Source organism: Phyllobates terribilis, unplaced genomic scaffold (genome assembly GCF_046119375.1).
Source record: "Phyllobates terribilis strain yellow unplaced genomic scaffold, ASM4611937v1 Scaffold_40__1_contigs__length_11209783, whole genome shotgun sequence".
NCBI classification, from domain to species: Eukaryota; Metazoa; Chordata; class Amphibia; order Anura; family Dendrobatidae; genus Phyllobates; species Phyllobates terribilis.
In genome coordinates, this window is record NW_027362800.1 from 2,794,339 (window position 1) to 2,811,040 (window position 16,702).

At 44.7% G+C, this 16,702-nt stretch overlaps 12 non-coding genes across 12 annotated transcripts; all 12 read right to left on the minus strand.

Annotated features, from left to right (window-relative positions):
• Positions 1 to 355: 355 nt before the first annotated feature.
• On the minus strand, positions 356 to 546 carry LOC141186451 (U2 spliceosomal RNA). Its single transcript, XR_012260728.1, has one exon. It is a non-coding gene; the product is annotated as a U2 spliceosomal RNA (small nuclear RNA).
• Positions 547 to 1,666: 1,120 nt separating this feature from the next.
• On the minus strand, positions 1,667 to 1,857 carry LOC141186452 (U2 spliceosomal RNA). Its single transcript, XR_012260729.1, has one exon. It is a non-coding gene; the product is annotated as a U2 spliceosomal RNA (small nuclear RNA).
• Positions 1,858 to 2,977: 1,120 nt separating this feature from the next.
• LOC141184415 (U2 spliceosomal RNA) lies at positions 2,978 to 3,168 on the minus strand. The gene has a single exon (XR_012259173.1). It is a non-coding gene; the product is annotated as a U2 spliceosomal RNA (small nuclear RNA).
• Positions 3,169 to 4,290: 1,122 nt separating this feature from the next.
• LOC141184416 (U2 spliceosomal RNA) lies at positions 4,291 to 4,481 on the minus strand. Its single transcript, XR_012259174.1, has one exon. It is a non-coding gene; the product is annotated as a U2 spliceosomal RNA (small nuclear RNA).
• A 1,122-nt stretch (positions 4,482 to 5,603) lies between these two features.
• LOC141184418 (U2 spliceosomal RNA) lies at positions 5,604 to 5,794 on the minus strand. Its single transcript, XR_012259175.1, has one exon. It is a non-coding gene; the product is annotated as a U2 spliceosomal RNA (small nuclear RNA).
• A 1,120-nt stretch (positions 5,795 to 6,914) lies between these two features.
• Positions 6,915 to 7,105, minus strand: LOC141186453 (U2 spliceosomal RNA). Its single transcript, XR_012260730.1, has one exon. It is a non-coding gene; the product is annotated as a U2 spliceosomal RNA (small nuclear RNA).
• A 1,121-nt stretch (positions 7,106 to 8,226) lies between these two features.
• Positions 8,227 to 8,417, minus strand: LOC141186454 (U2 spliceosomal RNA). The gene has a single exon (XR_012260731.1). It is a non-coding gene; the product is annotated as a U2 spliceosomal RNA (small nuclear RNA).
• Positions 8,418 to 9,535: 1,118 nt separating this feature from the next.
• Positions 9,536 to 9,726, minus strand: LOC141191162 (U2 spliceosomal RNA). The gene has a single exon (XR_012265162.1). It is a non-coding gene; the product is annotated as a U2 spliceosomal RNA (small nuclear RNA).
• A 1,121-nt stretch (positions 9,727 to 10,847) lies between these two features.
• Positions 10,848 to 11,036, minus strand: LOC141185741 (U2 spliceosomal RNA). The gene has a single exon (XR_012260371.1). It is a non-coding gene; the product is annotated as a U2 spliceosomal RNA (small nuclear RNA).
• Positions 11,037 to 13,438: 2,402 nt separating this feature from the next.
• Positions 13,439 to 13,629, minus strand: LOC141186455 (U2 spliceosomal RNA). The gene has a single exon (XR_012260732.1). It is a non-coding gene; the product is annotated as a U2 spliceosomal RNA (small nuclear RNA).
• A 1,123-nt stretch (positions 13,630 to 14,752) lies between these two features.
• LOC141186456 (U2 spliceosomal RNA) lies at positions 14,753 to 14,943 on the minus strand. The gene has a single exon (XR_012260733.1). It is a non-coding gene; the product is annotated as a U2 spliceosomal RNA (small nuclear RNA).
• Positions 14,944 to 16,069: 1,126 nt separating this feature from the next.
• Positions 16,070 to 16,260, minus strand: LOC141186458 (U2 spliceosomal RNA). The gene has a single exon (XR_012260735.1). It is a non-coding gene; the product is annotated as a U2 spliceosomal RNA (small nuclear RNA).
• Positions 16,261 to 16,702: the final 442 nt, after the last annotated feature.

Consider the following 16,702-nt stretch of genomic DNA (forward strand, 5'->3'; position numbering starts at 1 on the left):
GCAACAATATACTGAAAGGTCAATTATATTGTGCAGCTTATCTCACCACCTGTAGTTATTTAGGTGAAAGCTCCAAAATGCTTGCCTAATATGTCTGTTTATCCAAAAGGAAGTATAGAGGGAGAGCTAGATAGATAGCATTGCATTACATTACATTACATGGCAATGCAATGCACAGTTGCTGAAGTTGAACCAAAATGAGCTTGTCATCTGGCTTCTGCAACTTTTAACATGAAAAATCCAATGAGGAGAAGAAAAGCAAAGCCAAAGAGTCCATCCCAAAATCCGACAAACAAGCAAAATGAACAAAAAGCATTGAATTCAATTCTTTCTGATTTTAGAAACTGCATTAAAGAAGGGGTGCACCGGTCCTGGAGATACTGCAATACCAGGTCAATGCGTGGAGTGGACAGAGCAAGCTCTTTTTCCATCTCCCTGTTCTAAAAATCCATTTAATATATGGTCCCCAGATAGGGGACGTATCAGATATTAAACTGATAAGAACAGATACTACACTTGATCTTAGCCAAAAGGCCGAGAAGCGATAACCAGAATTGGTTTCCGACTACGGTGCCACCCAAGGATTCTGAAAAGTCCATTTGTGGAGATGGCCACCTGGACTCCCGTTAAGAAGACATGCTGTCAACCTCTATATCCCTCACATGCCTGCACTTTTCGGCTTGCTGCTGCTGCAATCCACGCGTTTTAGATCTGCATAACTCCACCTCTTTTAGCACAGTACCCTCAACCCCCGGCTGTTACCACCCGCCTCAACACCGTTGGAAGGGAGGAGAACCAATTAAGGCGGGGGGGGGGTGGAACGAGCAGCTGTCTACCCATAGCAGGAGGGTTGCTGATTAATTACCTCTCCTGCTGCTACTGCTGCTGGCTGTCCAGCAGCAGACTGAAGGTGGCTGCTGCTGTGCGCAGGTATATAAAGGCTCAGAGCCTATTATGACACGCGCAGCCAGCGTTCCATTGCCACATTCCGTCTACTGCAGGCGGGATACCTGGATGGCTGAATGTCACTGAGAAGCTCACAGAGACCGCCATAAGCAACAGTTTAAAAGAATGCCACAGACTAATCAACCAAACTTTTTGGGTTGGTTTCTCTTTTATAGTCTGCAGGCATTAAATGAAAGAAGTCAGTGTTCCGGCAGAGGGAGACAACGTTTCAGAAAAGGCATTGTAGCAAACCAAAAAAGAAATTTTAAGCGCAGCAGAGTAACCAGCTCACATACCTGTTAGCTCAGGTGAGTTTAAAAGGCTGCTGTTGATAACAAGGGCATTTGCTAAATAGATGGTGTGTGTGCAACAATATACTGAAAGGTCAATTATATTGTGCAGCTTATCTCACCACCTGTAGTTATTTAGGTGAAAGCTCCAAAATGCTTGCCTAATATGTCTGTTTATCCAAAAGGAAGTATAGAGGGAGAGCTAGATAGATAGCATTGCATTATATTACATTACATGGCAATGCAATGCACAGTTGCTGAAGTTGAACCAAAATGAGCTTGTCATCTGGCTTCTGCAACTTTTAACATGAAAAATCCAATGAGGAGAAGAAAAGCAAAGCCAAAGAGTCCATCCCAAAATCCGACAAACAAGCAAAATGAACAAAAAGCATTGAATTCAATTCTTTCTGATTTTAGAAACTGCATTAAAGAAGGGGTGCACCGGTCCTGGAGATACTGCAATACCAGGTCAATGCGTGGAGTGGACAGAGCAAGCTCTTTTTCCATCTCCCTGTTCTAAAAATCCATTTAATATATGGTCCCCAGATAGGGGACGTATCAGATATTAAACTGATAAGAACAGATACTACACTTGATCTTAGCCAAAAGGCCGAGAAGCGATAACCAGAATTGGTTTCCGACTACGGTGCCACCCAAGGATTCTGAAAAGTCCATTTGTGGAGATGGCCACCTGGACTCCCGTTAAGAAGACATGCTGTCAACCTCTAGATCCCTCACATGCCTGCACTTTTCGGCTAGCTGCTGCTGCAATCCACGCGTTTTAGATCTGCATAACTCCACCTCTTTTAGCACAGTACCCTCAACCCCCGGCTGTTCCCACCCGCCTCAACACCGTTGGAAGGGAGGAGAACCATTTAAGGCGGGGGGGGGGGTGGAACGAGCAGCTGTCTACCCTTAGCAGGAGGGTTGCTGATTAATTACCTCTCCTGCTGCTGCTGCTGCTGGCTGTCCAGCAGCAGACTGAAGGTGGCTGCTGCTGTGCGCAGGTATATAAAGGCTCAGAGCCTATTATGACACGCGCAGCCAGCGTTCCATTGCCACATTCCGTCTACTGCAGGCGGGATACCTGGATGGCTGAATGTCACTGAGAAGCTCACAGAGACCGCCAAAGCAACAGTTTAAAAGAATGCCACAGACTAATCAACCAAACTTTTTGGGTTGGTTTCTCTTTTATAGTCTGCAGGCATTAAATGAAAGAAGTCAGTGTTCCAGCAGAGGGAGACAACGTTTCAGAAAAGGCATTGTAGCAAACCAAAAAAGAAATTTTAAGCGCAGCAGAGTAACCAGCTCACATACCTGTTAGCTCAGGTGAGTTTAAAAGGCTGCTGTTGATAACAAGGGCATTTGCTAAATAGATGGTGTGTGTGCAACAATATACTGAAAGGTCAATTATATTGTGCAGCTTATCTCACCACCTGTAGTTATTTAGGTGAAAGCTCCAAAATGCTTGCCTAATATGTCTGTTTATCCAAAAGGAAGTATAGAGGGAGAGCTAGATAGATAGCATTGCATTACATTACATTACATGGCAATGCAATGCACAGTTGCTGAAGTTGAACCAAAATGAGCTTGTCATCTGGCTTCTGCAACTTTTAACATGAAAAATCCAATGAGGAGAAGAAAAGCAAAGCCAAAGAGTCCATCCCAAAATCCGACAAACAAGCAAAATGAACAAAAAGCATTGAATTCAATTCTTTCTGATTTTAGAAACTGCATTAAAGAAGGGGTGCACCGGTCCTGGAGATACTGCAATACCAGGTCAATGCGTGGAGTGGACAGAGCAAGCTCTTTTTCCATCTCCCTGTTCTAAAAATCCATTTAATATATTTTCCCCAGATAGGGGACGTATCAGATATTAAACTGATAAGAACAGATACTACACTTGATCTTAGCCAAAAGGCCGAGAAGCGATAACCAGAATTGGTTTCCGACTACGGTGCCACCCAAGGATTCTGAAAAGTCCATTTGTGGAGATGGCCACCTGGACTCCCGTTAAGAAGACATGCTGTCAACCTCTAGATCCCTCACATGCCTGCACTTTTCGGCTTGCTGCTGCTGCAATCCACGCGTTTTAGATCTGCATAACTCCACCTCTTTTAGCACAGTACCCTCAACCCCCGGCTGTTCCCACCCGCCTCAACACCGTTGGAAGGGAGGAGAACCAATTAAGGCGGGGGGGGGGTGTGGAACGAGCAGCTGTCTACCCTTAGCAGGAGGGTTGCTGATTAATTACCTCTCCTGCTGCTGCTGCTGCTGGCTGTCCAGCAGCAGACTGAAGGTGGCTGCTGCTGTGCGCAGGTATATAAAGGCTCAGAGCCTATTATGACACGCGCAGCCAGCGTTCCATTGCCACATTCCGTCTACTGCAGGCGGGATACCTGGATGGCTGAATGTCACTGAGAAGCTCACAGAGACCGCCATAAGCAACAGTTTAAAAGAATGCCACAGACTAATCAACCAAACTTTTTGGGTTGGTTTCTCTTTTATAGTCTGCAGGCATTAAATGAAAGAAGTCAGTGTTCCAGCAGAGGGAGACAACGTTTCAGAAAAGGCATTGTAGCAAACCAAAAAAGAAATTTTAAGCGCAGCAGAGTAACCAGCTCACATACCTGTTAGCTCAGGTGAGTTTAAAAGGCTGCTGTTGATAACAAGGGCATTTGCTAAATAGATGGTGTGTGTGCAACAATATACTGAAAGGTCAATTATATTGTGCAGCTTATCTCACCACCTGTAGTTATTTAGGTGAAAGCTCCAAAATGCTTGCCTAATATGTCTGTTTATCCAAAAGGAAGTATAGAGGGAGAGCTAGATAGATAGCATTGCATTACATTACATTACATGGCAATGCAATGCACAGTTGCTGAAGTTGAACCAAAATGAGCTTGTCATCTGGCTTCTGCAACTTTTAACATGAAAAATCCAATGAGGAGAAGAAAAGCAAAGCCAAAGAGTCCATCCCAAAATCCGACAAACAAGCAAAATGAACAAAAAGCATTGAATTCAATTCTTTCTGATTTTAGAAACTGCATTAAAGAAGGGGTGCACCGGTCCTGGAGATACTGCAATACCAGGTCAATGCGTGGAGTGGACAGAGCAAGCTCTTTTTCCATCTCCCTGTTCTAAAAATCCATTTAATATATTTTCCCCAGATAGGGGACGTATCAGATATTAAACTGATAAGAACAGATACTACACTTGATCTTAGCCAAAAGGCCGAGAAGCGATAACCAGAATTGGTTTCCGACTACGGTGCCACCCAAGGATTCTGAAAAGTCCATTTGTGGAGATGGCCACCTGGACTCCCGTTAAGAAGACATGCTGTCAACCTCTAGATCCCTCACATGCCTGCACTTTTCGGCTTGCTGCTGCTGCAATCCACGCGTTTTAGATCTGCATAACTCCACCTCTTTTAGCACAGTACCCTCAACCCCCGGCTGTTCCCACCCGCCTCAACACCGTTGGAAGGGAGGAGAACCAATTAAGGCGGGGGGGGGGTGTGGAACGAGCAGCTGTCTACCCTTAGCAGGAGGGTTGCTGATTAATTACCTCTCCTGCTGCTGCTGCTGCTGGCTGTCCAGCAGCAGACTGAAGGTGGCTGCTGCTGTGCGCAGGTATATAAAGGCTCAGAGCCTATTATGACACGCGCAGCCAGCGTTCCATTGCCACATTCCGTCTACTGCAGGCGGGATACCTGGATGGCTGAATGTCACTGAGAAGCTCACAGAGACCGCCATAAGCAACAGTTTAAAAGAATGCCACAGACTAATCAACCAAACTTTTTGGGTTGGTTTCTCTTTTATAGTCTGCAGGCATTAAATGAAAGAAGTCAGTGTTCCAGCAGAGGGAGACAACGTTTCAGAAAAGGCATTGTAGCAAACCAAAAAAGAAATTTTAAGCGCAGCAGAGTAACCAGCTCACATACCTGTTAGCTCAGGTGAGTTTAAAAGGCTGCTGTTGATAACAAGGGCATTTGCTAAATAGATGGTGTGTGTGCAACAATATACTGAAAGGTCAATTATATTGTGCAGCTTATCTCACCACCTGTAGTTATTTAGGTGAAAGCTCCAAAATGCTTGCCTAATATGTCTGTTTATCCAAAAGGAAGTATAGAGGGAGAGCTAGATAGATAGCATTGCATTACATTACATTACATGGCAATGCAATGCACAGTTGCTGAAGTTGAACCAAAATGAGCTTGTCATCTGGCTTCTGCAACTTTTAACATGAAAAATCCAATGAGGAGAAGAAAAGCAAAGCCAAAGAGTCCATCCCAAAATCCGACAAACAAGCAAAATGAACAAAAAGCATTGAATTCAATTCTTTCTGATTTTAGAAACTGCATTAAAGAAGGGGTGCACCGGTCCTGGAGATACTGCAATACCAGGTCAATGCGTGGAGTGGACAGAGCAAGCTCTTTTTCCATCTCCCTGTTCTAAAAATCCATTTAATATATTTTCCCCAGATAGGGGACGTATCAGATATTAAACTGATAAGAACAGATACTACACTTGATCTTAGCCAAAAGGCCGAGAAGCGATAACCAGAATTGGTTTCCGACTACGGTGCCACCCAAGGATTCTGAAAAGTCCATTTGTGGAGATGGCCACCTGGACTCCCGTTAAGAAGACATGCTGTCAACCTCTAGATCCCTCACATGCCTGCACTTTTCGGCTTGCTGCTGCTGCAATCCACGCGTTTTAGATCTGCATAACTCCACCTCTTTTAGCACAGTACCCTCAACCCCCGGCTGTTCCCACCCGCCTCAACACCGTTGGAAGGGAGGAGAACCAATTAAGGCGGGGGGGGGGTGGAACGAGCAGCTGTCTACCCTTAGCAGGAGGGTTGCTGATTAATTACCTCTCCTGCTGCTGCTGCTGCTGGCTGTCCAGCAGCAGACTGAAGGTGGCTGCTGCTGTGCGCAGGTATATAAAGGCTCAGAGCCTATTATGACACGCGCAGCCAGCGTTCCATTGCCACATTCCGTCTACTGCAGGCGGGATACCTGGATGGCTGAATGTCACTGAGAAGCTCACAGAGACCGCCATAAGCAACAGTTTAAAAGAATGCCACAGACTAATCAACCAAACTTTTTGGGTTGGTTTCTCTTTTATAGTCTGCAGGCATTAAATGAAAGAAGTCAGTGTTCCAGCAGAGGGAGACAACGTTTCAGAAAAGGCATTGTAGCAAACCAAAAAAGAAATTTTAAGCGCAGCAGAGTAACCAGCTCACATACCTGTTAGCTCAGGTGAGTTTAAAAGGCTGCTGTTGATAACAAGGGCATTTGCTAAATAGATGGTGTGTGTGCAACAATATACTGAAAGGTCAATTATATTTTGCAGCTTATCTCACCACCTGTAGTTATTTAGGTGAAAGCTCCAAAATGCTTGCCTAATATGTCTGTTTATCCAAAAGGAAGTATAGAGGGAGAGCTAGATAGATAGCATTGCATTACATTACATAACATGGCAATGCAATGCACAGTTGCTGAAGTTGAACCAAAATGAGCTTGTCATCTGGCTTCTGCAACTTTTAACATGAAAAATCCAATGAGGAGAAGAAAAGCAAAGCCAAAGAGTCCATCCCAAAATCCGACAAACAAGCAAAATGAACAAAAAGCATTGAATTCAATTCTTTCTGATTTTAGAAACTGCATTAAAGAAGGGGTGCACCGGTCCTGGAGATACTGCAATACCAGGTCAATGCGTGGAGTGGACAGAGCAAGCTCTTTTTCCATCTCCCTGTTCTAAAAATCCATTTAATATATGGTCCCCAGATAGGGGACGTATCAGATATTAAACTGATAAGAACAGATACTACACTTGATCTTAGCCAAAAGGCCGAGAAGCGATAACCAGAATTGGTTTCCGACTACGGTGCCACCCAAGGATTCTGAAAAGTCCATTTGTGGAGATGGCCACCTGGACTCCCGTTAAGAAGACATGCTGTCAACCTCTAGATCCCTCACATGCCTGCACTTTTCGGCTTGCTGCTGCTGCAATCCACGCGTTTTAGATCTGCATAACTCCACCTCTTTTAGCACAGTACCCTCAACCCCCGGCTGTTCCCACCCGCCTCAACACCGTTGGAAGGGAGGAGAACCAATTAAGGCGGGGGGGGGGGGGGTGGAACGAGCAGCTGTCTACCCTTAGCAGGAGGGTTGCTGATTAATTACCTCTGCTGCTGCTGCTGCTGGCTGTCCAGCAGCAGACTGAAGGTGGCTGCTGCTGTGCGCAGGTATATAAAGGCTCAGAGCCTATTATGACACGCGCAGCCAGCGTTCCATTGCCACATTCCGTCTACTGCAGGCGGGATACCTGGATGGCTGAATGTCACTGAGAAACTCACAGAGACCGCCATAAGCAACAGTTTAAAAGAATGCCACAGACTAATCAACCAAACTTTTTGGGTTGGTTTCTCTTTTATAGTCTGCAGGCATTAAATGAAAGAAGTCAGTGTTCCAGCAGAGGGAGACAACGTTTCAGAAAAGGCATTGTAGCAAACCAAAAAAGAAATTTTAAGCGCAGCAGAGTAACCAGCTCACATACCTGTTAGCTCAGGTGAGTTTAAAAGGCTGCTGTTGATAACAAGGGCATTTGCTAAATAGATGGTGTGTGTGCAACAATATACTGAAAGGTCAATTATATTGTGCAGCTTATCTCACCACCTGTAGTTATTTAGGTGAAAGCTCCAAAATGCTTGCCTAATATGTCTGTTTATCCAAAAGGAAGTATAGAGGGAGAGCTAGATAGATAGCATTGCATTACATTACATTACATGGCAATGCAATGCACAGTTGCTGAAGTTGAACCAAAATGAGCTTGTCATCTGGCTTCTGCAACTTTTAACATGAAAAATCCAATGAGGAGAAGAAAAGCAAAGCCAAAGAGTCCATCCCAAAATCCGACAAACAAGCAAAATGAACAAAAAGCATTGAATTCAATTCTTTCTGATTTTAGAAACTGCATTAAAGAAGGGGTGCACCGGTCCTGGAGATACTGCAATACCAGGTCAATGCGTGGAGTGGACAGAGCAAGCTCTTTTTCCATCTCCCTGTTCTAAAAATCCATTTAATATATGGTCCCCAGATAGGGGACGTATCAGATATTAAACTGATAAGAACAGATACTACACTTGATCTTAGCCAAAAGGCCGAGAAGCGATAACCAGAATTGGTTTCCGACTACGGTGCCACCCAAGGATTCTGAAAAGTCCATTTGTGGAGATGGCCACCTGGACTCCCGTTAAGAAGACATGCTGTCAACCTCTAGATCCCTCACATGCCTGCACTTTTCGGCTTGCTGCTGCTGCAATCCACGCGTTTTAGATCTGCATAACTCCACCTCTTTTAGCACAGTACCCTCAACCCCCGGCTGTTCCCACCCGCCTCAACACCGTTGGAAGGGAGGAGAACCAATTAAGGCGGGGGGGGGGGTGGAACGAGCAGCTGTCTACCCTTAGCAGGAGGGTTGCTGATTAATTACCTCTCCTGCTGCTGCTGCTGGCTGTCCAGCAGCAGACTGAAGGTGGCTGCTGCTGTGTGCAGGTATATAAAGGCTCAGAGCCTATTATGACACGCGCAGCCAGCGTTCCATTGCCACGTTCCGTCTACTGCAGGCGGGATACCTGGATGGCTGAATGTCACTGAGAAGCTCACAGAGACCGCCATAAGCAACAGTTTAAAAGAATGCCACAGACTAATCAACCAAACTTTTTGGGTTGGTTTCTCTTTTATAGTCTGCAGGCATTAAATGAAAGAAGTCAGTGTTCCAGCAGAGGGAGACAACGTTTCAGAAAAGGCATTGTAGCAAACCAAAAAAGAAATTTTAAGCGCAGCAGAGTAACCAGCTCACATACCTGTTAGCTCAGGTGAGTTTAAAAGGCTGCTGTTGATAACAAGGGCATTTGGTAAATAGATGGTGTGTGTGCAACAATATACTGAAAGGTCAATTATATTGTGCAGCTTATCTCACCACCTGTAGTTATTTAGGTGAAAGCTCCAAAATGCTTGCCTAATATGTGTGTTTATCCAAAAGGAAGTATAGAGGGAGAGCTAGATAGATAGCATTGCATTACATTACATTACATGGCAATGCAATGCACAGTTGCTGAAGTTGAACCAAAATGAGCTTGTCATCTGGCTTCTGCAACTTTTAACATGAAAAATCCAATGAGGAGAAGAAAAGCAAAGCCAAAGAGTCCATCCCAAAATCCGACAAACAAGCAAAATGAACAAAAAGCATTGAATTCAATTCTTTCTGATTTTAGAAACTGCATTAAAGAAGGGGTGCACCGGTCCTGGAGATACTGCAATACCAGGTCAATGCGTGGAATTGACAGAGCAAGCTCTTTTTCCATCTCCCTGTTCTAAAAATCCATTTAATATATGGTCCCCAGATAGGGGACGTATCAGATATTAAACTGATAAGAACAGATACTACACTTGATCTTAGCCAAAAGGCCGAGAAGCGATAACCAGAATTGGTTTCCGACTACGGTGCCACCCAAGGATTCTGAAAAGTCCATTTGTGGAGATGGCCACCTGGACTCCCGTTAAGAAGACATGCTGTCAACCTCTAGATCCCTCACATGCCTGCACTTTTCGGCTTGCTGCTGCTGCAATCCACGCGTTTTAGATCTGCATAACTCCACCTCTTTTAGCACAGTACCCTCAACCCCCGGCTGTTCCCACCCGCCTCAACACCGTTGGAAGGGAGGAGAACCAATTAAGGCGGGGGGGGGGGTGGAACGAGCAGCTGTCTACCCTTAGCAGGAGGGTTGCTGATTAATTACCTCTCCTGCTGCTGCTGCTGCTGGCTGTCCAGCAGCAGACTGAAGGTGGCTGCTGCTGTGCGCAGGTATATAAAGGCTCAGAGCCTATTATGACACGCGCAGCCAGCGTTCCATTGCCACATTCCGTCTACTGCAGGCGGGATACCTGGATGGCTGAATGTCACTGAGAAGCTCACAGAGACCGCCATAAGCAACAGTTTAAAAGAATGCCACAGACTAATCAACCAAACTTTTTGGGTTGGTTTCTCTTTTATAGTCTGCAGGCATTAAATGAAAGAAGTCAGTGTTCCAGCAGAGGGAGACAACGTTTCAGAAAAGGCATTGTAGCAAACCAAAAAAGAAATTTTAAGCGCAGCAGAGTAACCAGCTCACATACCTGTTAGCTCAGGTGAGTTTAAAAGGCTGCTGTTGATAACAAGGGCATTTGCTAAATAAATGGTGTGTGTGCAACAATATACTGAAAGGTCAATTATATTGTGCAGCTTATCTCACCACCTGTAGTTATTTAGGTGAAAGCTCCAAAATGCTTGCCTAATATGTCTGTTTATCCAAAAGGAAGTATAGAGGGAGAGCTAGATAGATAGCATTGCATTACATTACATTACATGGCAATGCAATGCACAGTTGCTGAAGTTGAACCAAAATGAGCTTGTCATCTGGCTTCTGCAACTTTTAACATGAAAAATCCAATGAGGAGAAGAAAAGCAAAGCCAAAGAGTCCATCCCAAAATCCGACAAACAAGCAAAATGAACAAAAAGCATTGAATTAAATTCTTTCTGATTTTAGAAACTGCATTAAAGAAGGGGTGCACCGGTCCTGGAGATACTGCAATACCAGGTCAATGCGTGGAGTGGACAGAGCAAGCTCTTTTTCCATCTCCCTGTTCTAAAAATCCATTTAATATATGGTCCCCAGATAGGGGACGTATCAGATATTAAACTGATAAGAACAGATTTTTTTTTAATTGAATGCGTCAGAAGACGCGACATAAATTAAATTCCATATGCATGGACAACAAAAATGTCGCCTACGCCTTCATCATCCGAATTCAACTTTCTTTTTTTTTATTAGAAAATTTAATAATAATACTTAATAAATTTAACAAACATAAAACAATCTTACATCAGCAAAAAAAACCTTCCTACAAGACATTAACAATTAACTCAAAGCTTTTTTCCTTCCACGTCTTTTCCTACTCCAAGACCTGTCCCACATATCCCAGTCACTATCCAAAAAACCTTCCAACAAAATCTTTTCACCTTCAGCACTATCACATGTTACTTTCTCTTCTTTCTTGTCCTCCGACTTACGTCTCTTTTCTTTATCATTTTCCTTTAGTTCTCTCCTTACAAATATCTGCTTTACTTGTATCTCCTCTTCTCCCACAGCACAATCTTCAATCTTTACTCCTTCTAACAATGAGTCTTTACTTCTCACCAAATCTTGCTTCTTTTTCACAATTTCTTCTTTCTCTTTAACTACTTGCAACTCTCTCTGCTCCTCTTTACATTCTTCAAAACTCTTCTTGTCTTTTTCCATATAACAGAAACCAGTCCTGCCATTTATCACAATTTTTCCCATAACCAACTCTTCTTCTCTCTTCATCCATACTACAAATCGTCTTTTTCCGTTCCATACTCCAACTTTGTTCAAATAGTCCTTCTGGAACTTTACCAACACACATTTCTTCTTTAAATACTCCAGCACTTCCTCCATTATCACAAAAGGATCGTCCATACTTACTACCACAGTTCTTGGTTTTCCCAAAAAAAGTGGCTTCACTCCAACCTTCCCTCCATTCCAACACTTCAAGAAATGAAGACATTTCTCCTCCAAGCGTAAAGTCACATCATACATCTTCTTGTACCTTAGCTCTTGCATGCACAAGATATCCTTCTTTTCTACTGCTCCATATTCCTCCAGCAAATCCAGAACTTCTTCTTCCTCCAACAAACAGTCCATCTTCGCAGAAAAGCGTAAGCAATTCCACTTCATTACATCCTCCATCTTCAAGTCCTTCCACAATGTTGTCCCCACAGCTATGTGTGGGAACAGTTGCCCCCTACCGAAGTAGTGACAAGGGTGATCGCTTCTCGTTGCCTGGGGATTAATCCGACTTGCCAATAGCAGCAAGGGGGTGAAGCTCCCTCCGTTAAGAGAGAGCGATCCCCCAAGGCTAACAAGCCGGGTACCCCAGGCACCTCCTAGCCGAGACCAAGGCAACAACCGATAGATCACTGCACTTGATCTTAGCCAAAAGGCCGAGAAGCGATAACCAGAATTGGTTTCCGACTACGGTGCCACCCAAGGATTCTGAAAAGTCCATTTGTGGAGATGGCCACCTGGACTCCCGTTAAGAAGACATGCTGTCAACCTCTAGATCCCTCACATGCCTGCACTTTTCGGCTTGCTGCTGCTGCAATCCACGCGTTTTAGATCTGCATAACTCCACCTCTTTTAGCACAGTACCCTCAACCCCCGGCTGTTCCCACCCGCCTCAACACCGTTGGAAGGGAGGAGAACCAATTAAGGCGGGGGGGGTGGAACGAGCAGCTGTCTACCCTTAGCAGGAGGGTTGCTGATTAATTACCTCTCCTGCTGCTGCTGCTGCTGGCTGTCCAGCAGCAGACTGAAGGTGGCTGCTGCTGTGCGCAGGTATATAAAGGCTCAGAGCCTATTATGACACGCGCAGCCAGCGTTCCATTGCCACATTCCGTCTACTGCAGGCGGGATACCTGGATGGCTGAATGTCACTGAGAAGCTCACAGAGACCGCCATAAGCAACAGTTTAAAAGAATGCCACAGACTAATCAACCAAACTTTTTGGGTTGGTTTCTCTTTTATAGTCTGCAGGCATTAAATGAAAGAAGTCAGTGTTCCAGCAGAGGGAGACAACGTTTCAGAAAAGGCATTGTAGCAAACCAAAAAAGAAATTTTAAGCGCAGCAGAGTAACCAGCTCACATACCTGTTAGCTCAGGTGAGTTTAAAAGGCTGCTGTTGATAACAAGGGCATTTGCTAAATAGATGGTGTGTGTGCAACAATATACTGAAAGGTCAATTATATTGTGCAGCTTATCTCACCACCTGTAGTTATTTAGGTGAAAGCTCCAAAATGCTTGCCTAATATGTCTGTTTATCCAAAAGGAAGTATAGAGGGAGAGGTAGATAGATAGCATTGCATTACATTACATTACATGGCAATGCAATGCACAGTTGCTGAAGTTGAACCAAAATGAGCTTGTCATCTGGCTTCTGCAACTTTTAACATGAAAAATCCAATGAGGAGAAGAAAAGCAAAGCCAAAGAGTCCATCCCAAAATCCGACAAACAAGCAAAATGAACAAAAAGCATTGAATTCAATTCTTTCTGATTTTAGAAACTGCATTAAAGAAGGGGTGCACCGGTCCTGGAGATACTGCAATACCAGGTCAATGCGTGGAGTGGACAGAGCAAGCTCTTTTTCCATCTCCCTGTTCTAAAAATCCATTTAATATATGGTCCCCAGATAGGGGACGTATCAGATATTAAACTGATAAGAACAGATACTACACTTGATCTTAGCCAAAAGGCCGAGAAGCGATAACCAGAATTGGTTTCCGACTACGGTGCCACCCAAGGATTCTGAAAAGTCCATTTGTGGAGATGGCCACCTGGACTCCCGTTAAGAAGACATGCTGTCAACCTCTAGATCCCTCACATGCCTGCACTTTTCGGCTTGCTGCTGCTGCAATCCACGCGTTTTAGATCTGCATAACTCCACCTCTTTTAGCACAGTACCCTCAACCCCCGGCTGTTCCCACCCGCCTCAACACCGTTGGAAGGGAGGAGAACCAATTAAGGCGGGGGGGGGGGGGTGGAACGAGCAGCTGTCTACCCTTAGCAGGAGGGTTGCTGATTAATTACCTCTCCTGCTGCTGCTGCTGCTGGCTGTCCAGCAGCAGACTGAAGGTGGCTGCTGCTGTGCGCAGGTATATAAAGGCTCAGAGCCTATTATGACACGCGCAGCCAGCGTTCCATTGCCACATTCCGTCTACTGCAGGCGGGATACCTGGATGGCTGAATGTCACTGAGAAGCTCACAGAGACCGCCATAAGCAACAGTTTAAAAGAATGCCACAGACTAATCAACCAAACTTTTTGGGTTGGTTTCTCTTTTATAGTCTGCAGGCATTAAATGAAAGAAGTCAGTGTTCCAGCAGAGGGAGACAACGTTTCAGAAAAGGCATTGTAGCAAACCAAAAAAGAAATTTTAAGCGCAGCAGAGTAACCAGCTCACATACCTGTTAGCTCAGGTGAGTTTAAAAGGCTGCTGTTGATAACAAGGGCATTTGCTAAATAGATGGTGTGTGTGCAACAATATACTGAAAGGTCAATTATATTGTGCAGCTTATCTCACCACCTGTAGTTATTTAGGTGAAAGCTCCAAAATGCTTGCCTAATATGTCTGTTTATCCAAAAGGAAGTATAGAGGGAGAGCTAGATAGATAGCATTGCATTACATTACATTACATGGCAATGCAATGCACAGTTGCTGAAGTTGAACCAAAATGAGCTTGTCATCTGGCTTCTGCAACTTTTAACATGAAAAATCCAATGAGGAGAAGAAAAGCAAAGCCAAAGAGTCCATCCCAAAATCCGACAAACAAGCAAAATGAACAAAAAGCATTGAATTCAATTCTTTCTGATTTTAGAAACTGCATTAAAGAAGGGGTGCACCGGTCCTGGAGATACTGCAATACCAGGTCAATGCGTGGAGTGGACAGAGCAAGCTCTTTTTCCATCTCCCTGTTCTAAAAATCCATTTAATATATGGTCCCCAGATAGGGGACGTATCAGATATTAAACTGATAAGAACAGATACTACACTTGATCTTAGCCAAAAGGCCGAGAAGCGATAACCAGAATTGGTTTCCGACTACGGTGCCACCCAAGGATTCTGAAAAGTCCATTTGTGGAGATGGCCACCTGGACTCCCGTTAAGAAGACATGCTGTCAACCTCTAGATCCCTCACATGCCTGCACTTTTCGGCTTGCTGCTGCTGCAATCCACGCGTTTTAGATCTGCATAACTCCACCTCTTTTAGCACAGTACCCTCAACCCCCGGCTGTTCCCACCCGCCTCAACACCGTTGGAAGGGAGGAGAACCAATTAAGGCGGGGGGGGGGGGGGGGTGGAACGAGCAGCTGTCTACCCTTAGCAGGAGGGTTGCTGATTAATTACCTCTCCTGCTGCTGCTGCTGCTGGCTGTCCAGCAGCAGACTGAAGGTGGCTGCTGCTGTGCGCAGGTATATAAAGGCTCAGAGCCTATTATGACACGCGCAGCCAGCGTTCCATTGCCACATTCCGTCTACTGCAGGCGGGATACCTGGATGGCTGAATGTCACTGAGAAGCTCACAGAGACCGCCATAAGCAACAGTTTAAAAGAATGCCACAGACTAATCAACCAAACTTTTTGGGTTGGTTTCTCTTTTATAGTCTGCAGGCATTAAATGAAAGAAGTCAGTGTTCCAGCAGAGGGAGACAACGTTTCAGAAAAGGCATTGTAGCAAACCAAAAAAGAAATTTTAAGCGCAGCAGAGTAACCAGCTCACATACCTGTTAGCTCAGGTGAGTTTAAAAGGCTGCTGTTGATAACAAGGGCATTTGCTAAATAGATGGTGTGTGTGCAACAATATACTGAAAGGTCAATTATATTGTGCAGCTTATCTCACCACCTGTAGTTATTTAGGTGAAAGCTCCAAAATGCTTGCCTAATATGTCTGTTTATCCAAAAGGAAGTATAGAGGGAGAGCTAGATAGATAGCATTGCATTACATTACATTACATGGCAATGCAATGCACAGTTGCTGAAGTTGAACCAAAATGAGCTTGTCATCTGGCTTCTGCAACTTTTAACATGAAAAATCCAATGAGGAGAAGAAAAGCAAAGCCAAAGAGTCCATCCCAAAATCCGACAAACAAGCAAAATGAACAAAAAGCATTGAATTCAATTCTTTCTGATTTTAGAAACTGCATTAAAGAAGGGGTGCACCGGTCCTGGAGATACTGCAATACCAGGTCAATGCGTGGAGTGGACAGAGCAAGCTCTTTTTCCATCTCCCTGTTCTAAAAATCCATTTAATATATGGTCCCCAGATAGGGGACGTATCAGATATTAAACTGATAAGAACAGATACTACACTTGATCTTAGCCAAAAGGCCGAGAAGCGATAACCAGAATTGGTTTCCGACTACGGTGCCACCCAAGGATTCTGAAAAGTCCATTTGTGGAGATGGCCACCTGGACTCCCGTTAAGAAGACATGCTGTCAACCTCTAGATCCCTCACATGCCTGCACTTTTCGGCTTGCTGCTGCTGCAATCCACGCGTTTTAGATCTGCATAACTCCACCTCTTTTAGCACAGTACCCTCAACCCCCGGCTGTTCCCACCCGCCTCAACACCGTTGGAAGGGAGGAGAACCAATTAAGGCTGGGGGGGGGGGGGGTGGAACGAGCAGCTGTCTACCCTTAGCAGGAGGGTTGCTGATTAATTACCTCTCCTGCTGCTGCTGCTGCTGGCTGTCCAGCAGCAGACTGAAGGTGGCTGCTGCTGTGCGCAGGTATATAAAGGCTCAGAGCCTATTATGACACGCGCAGCCAGCGTTCCATTGCC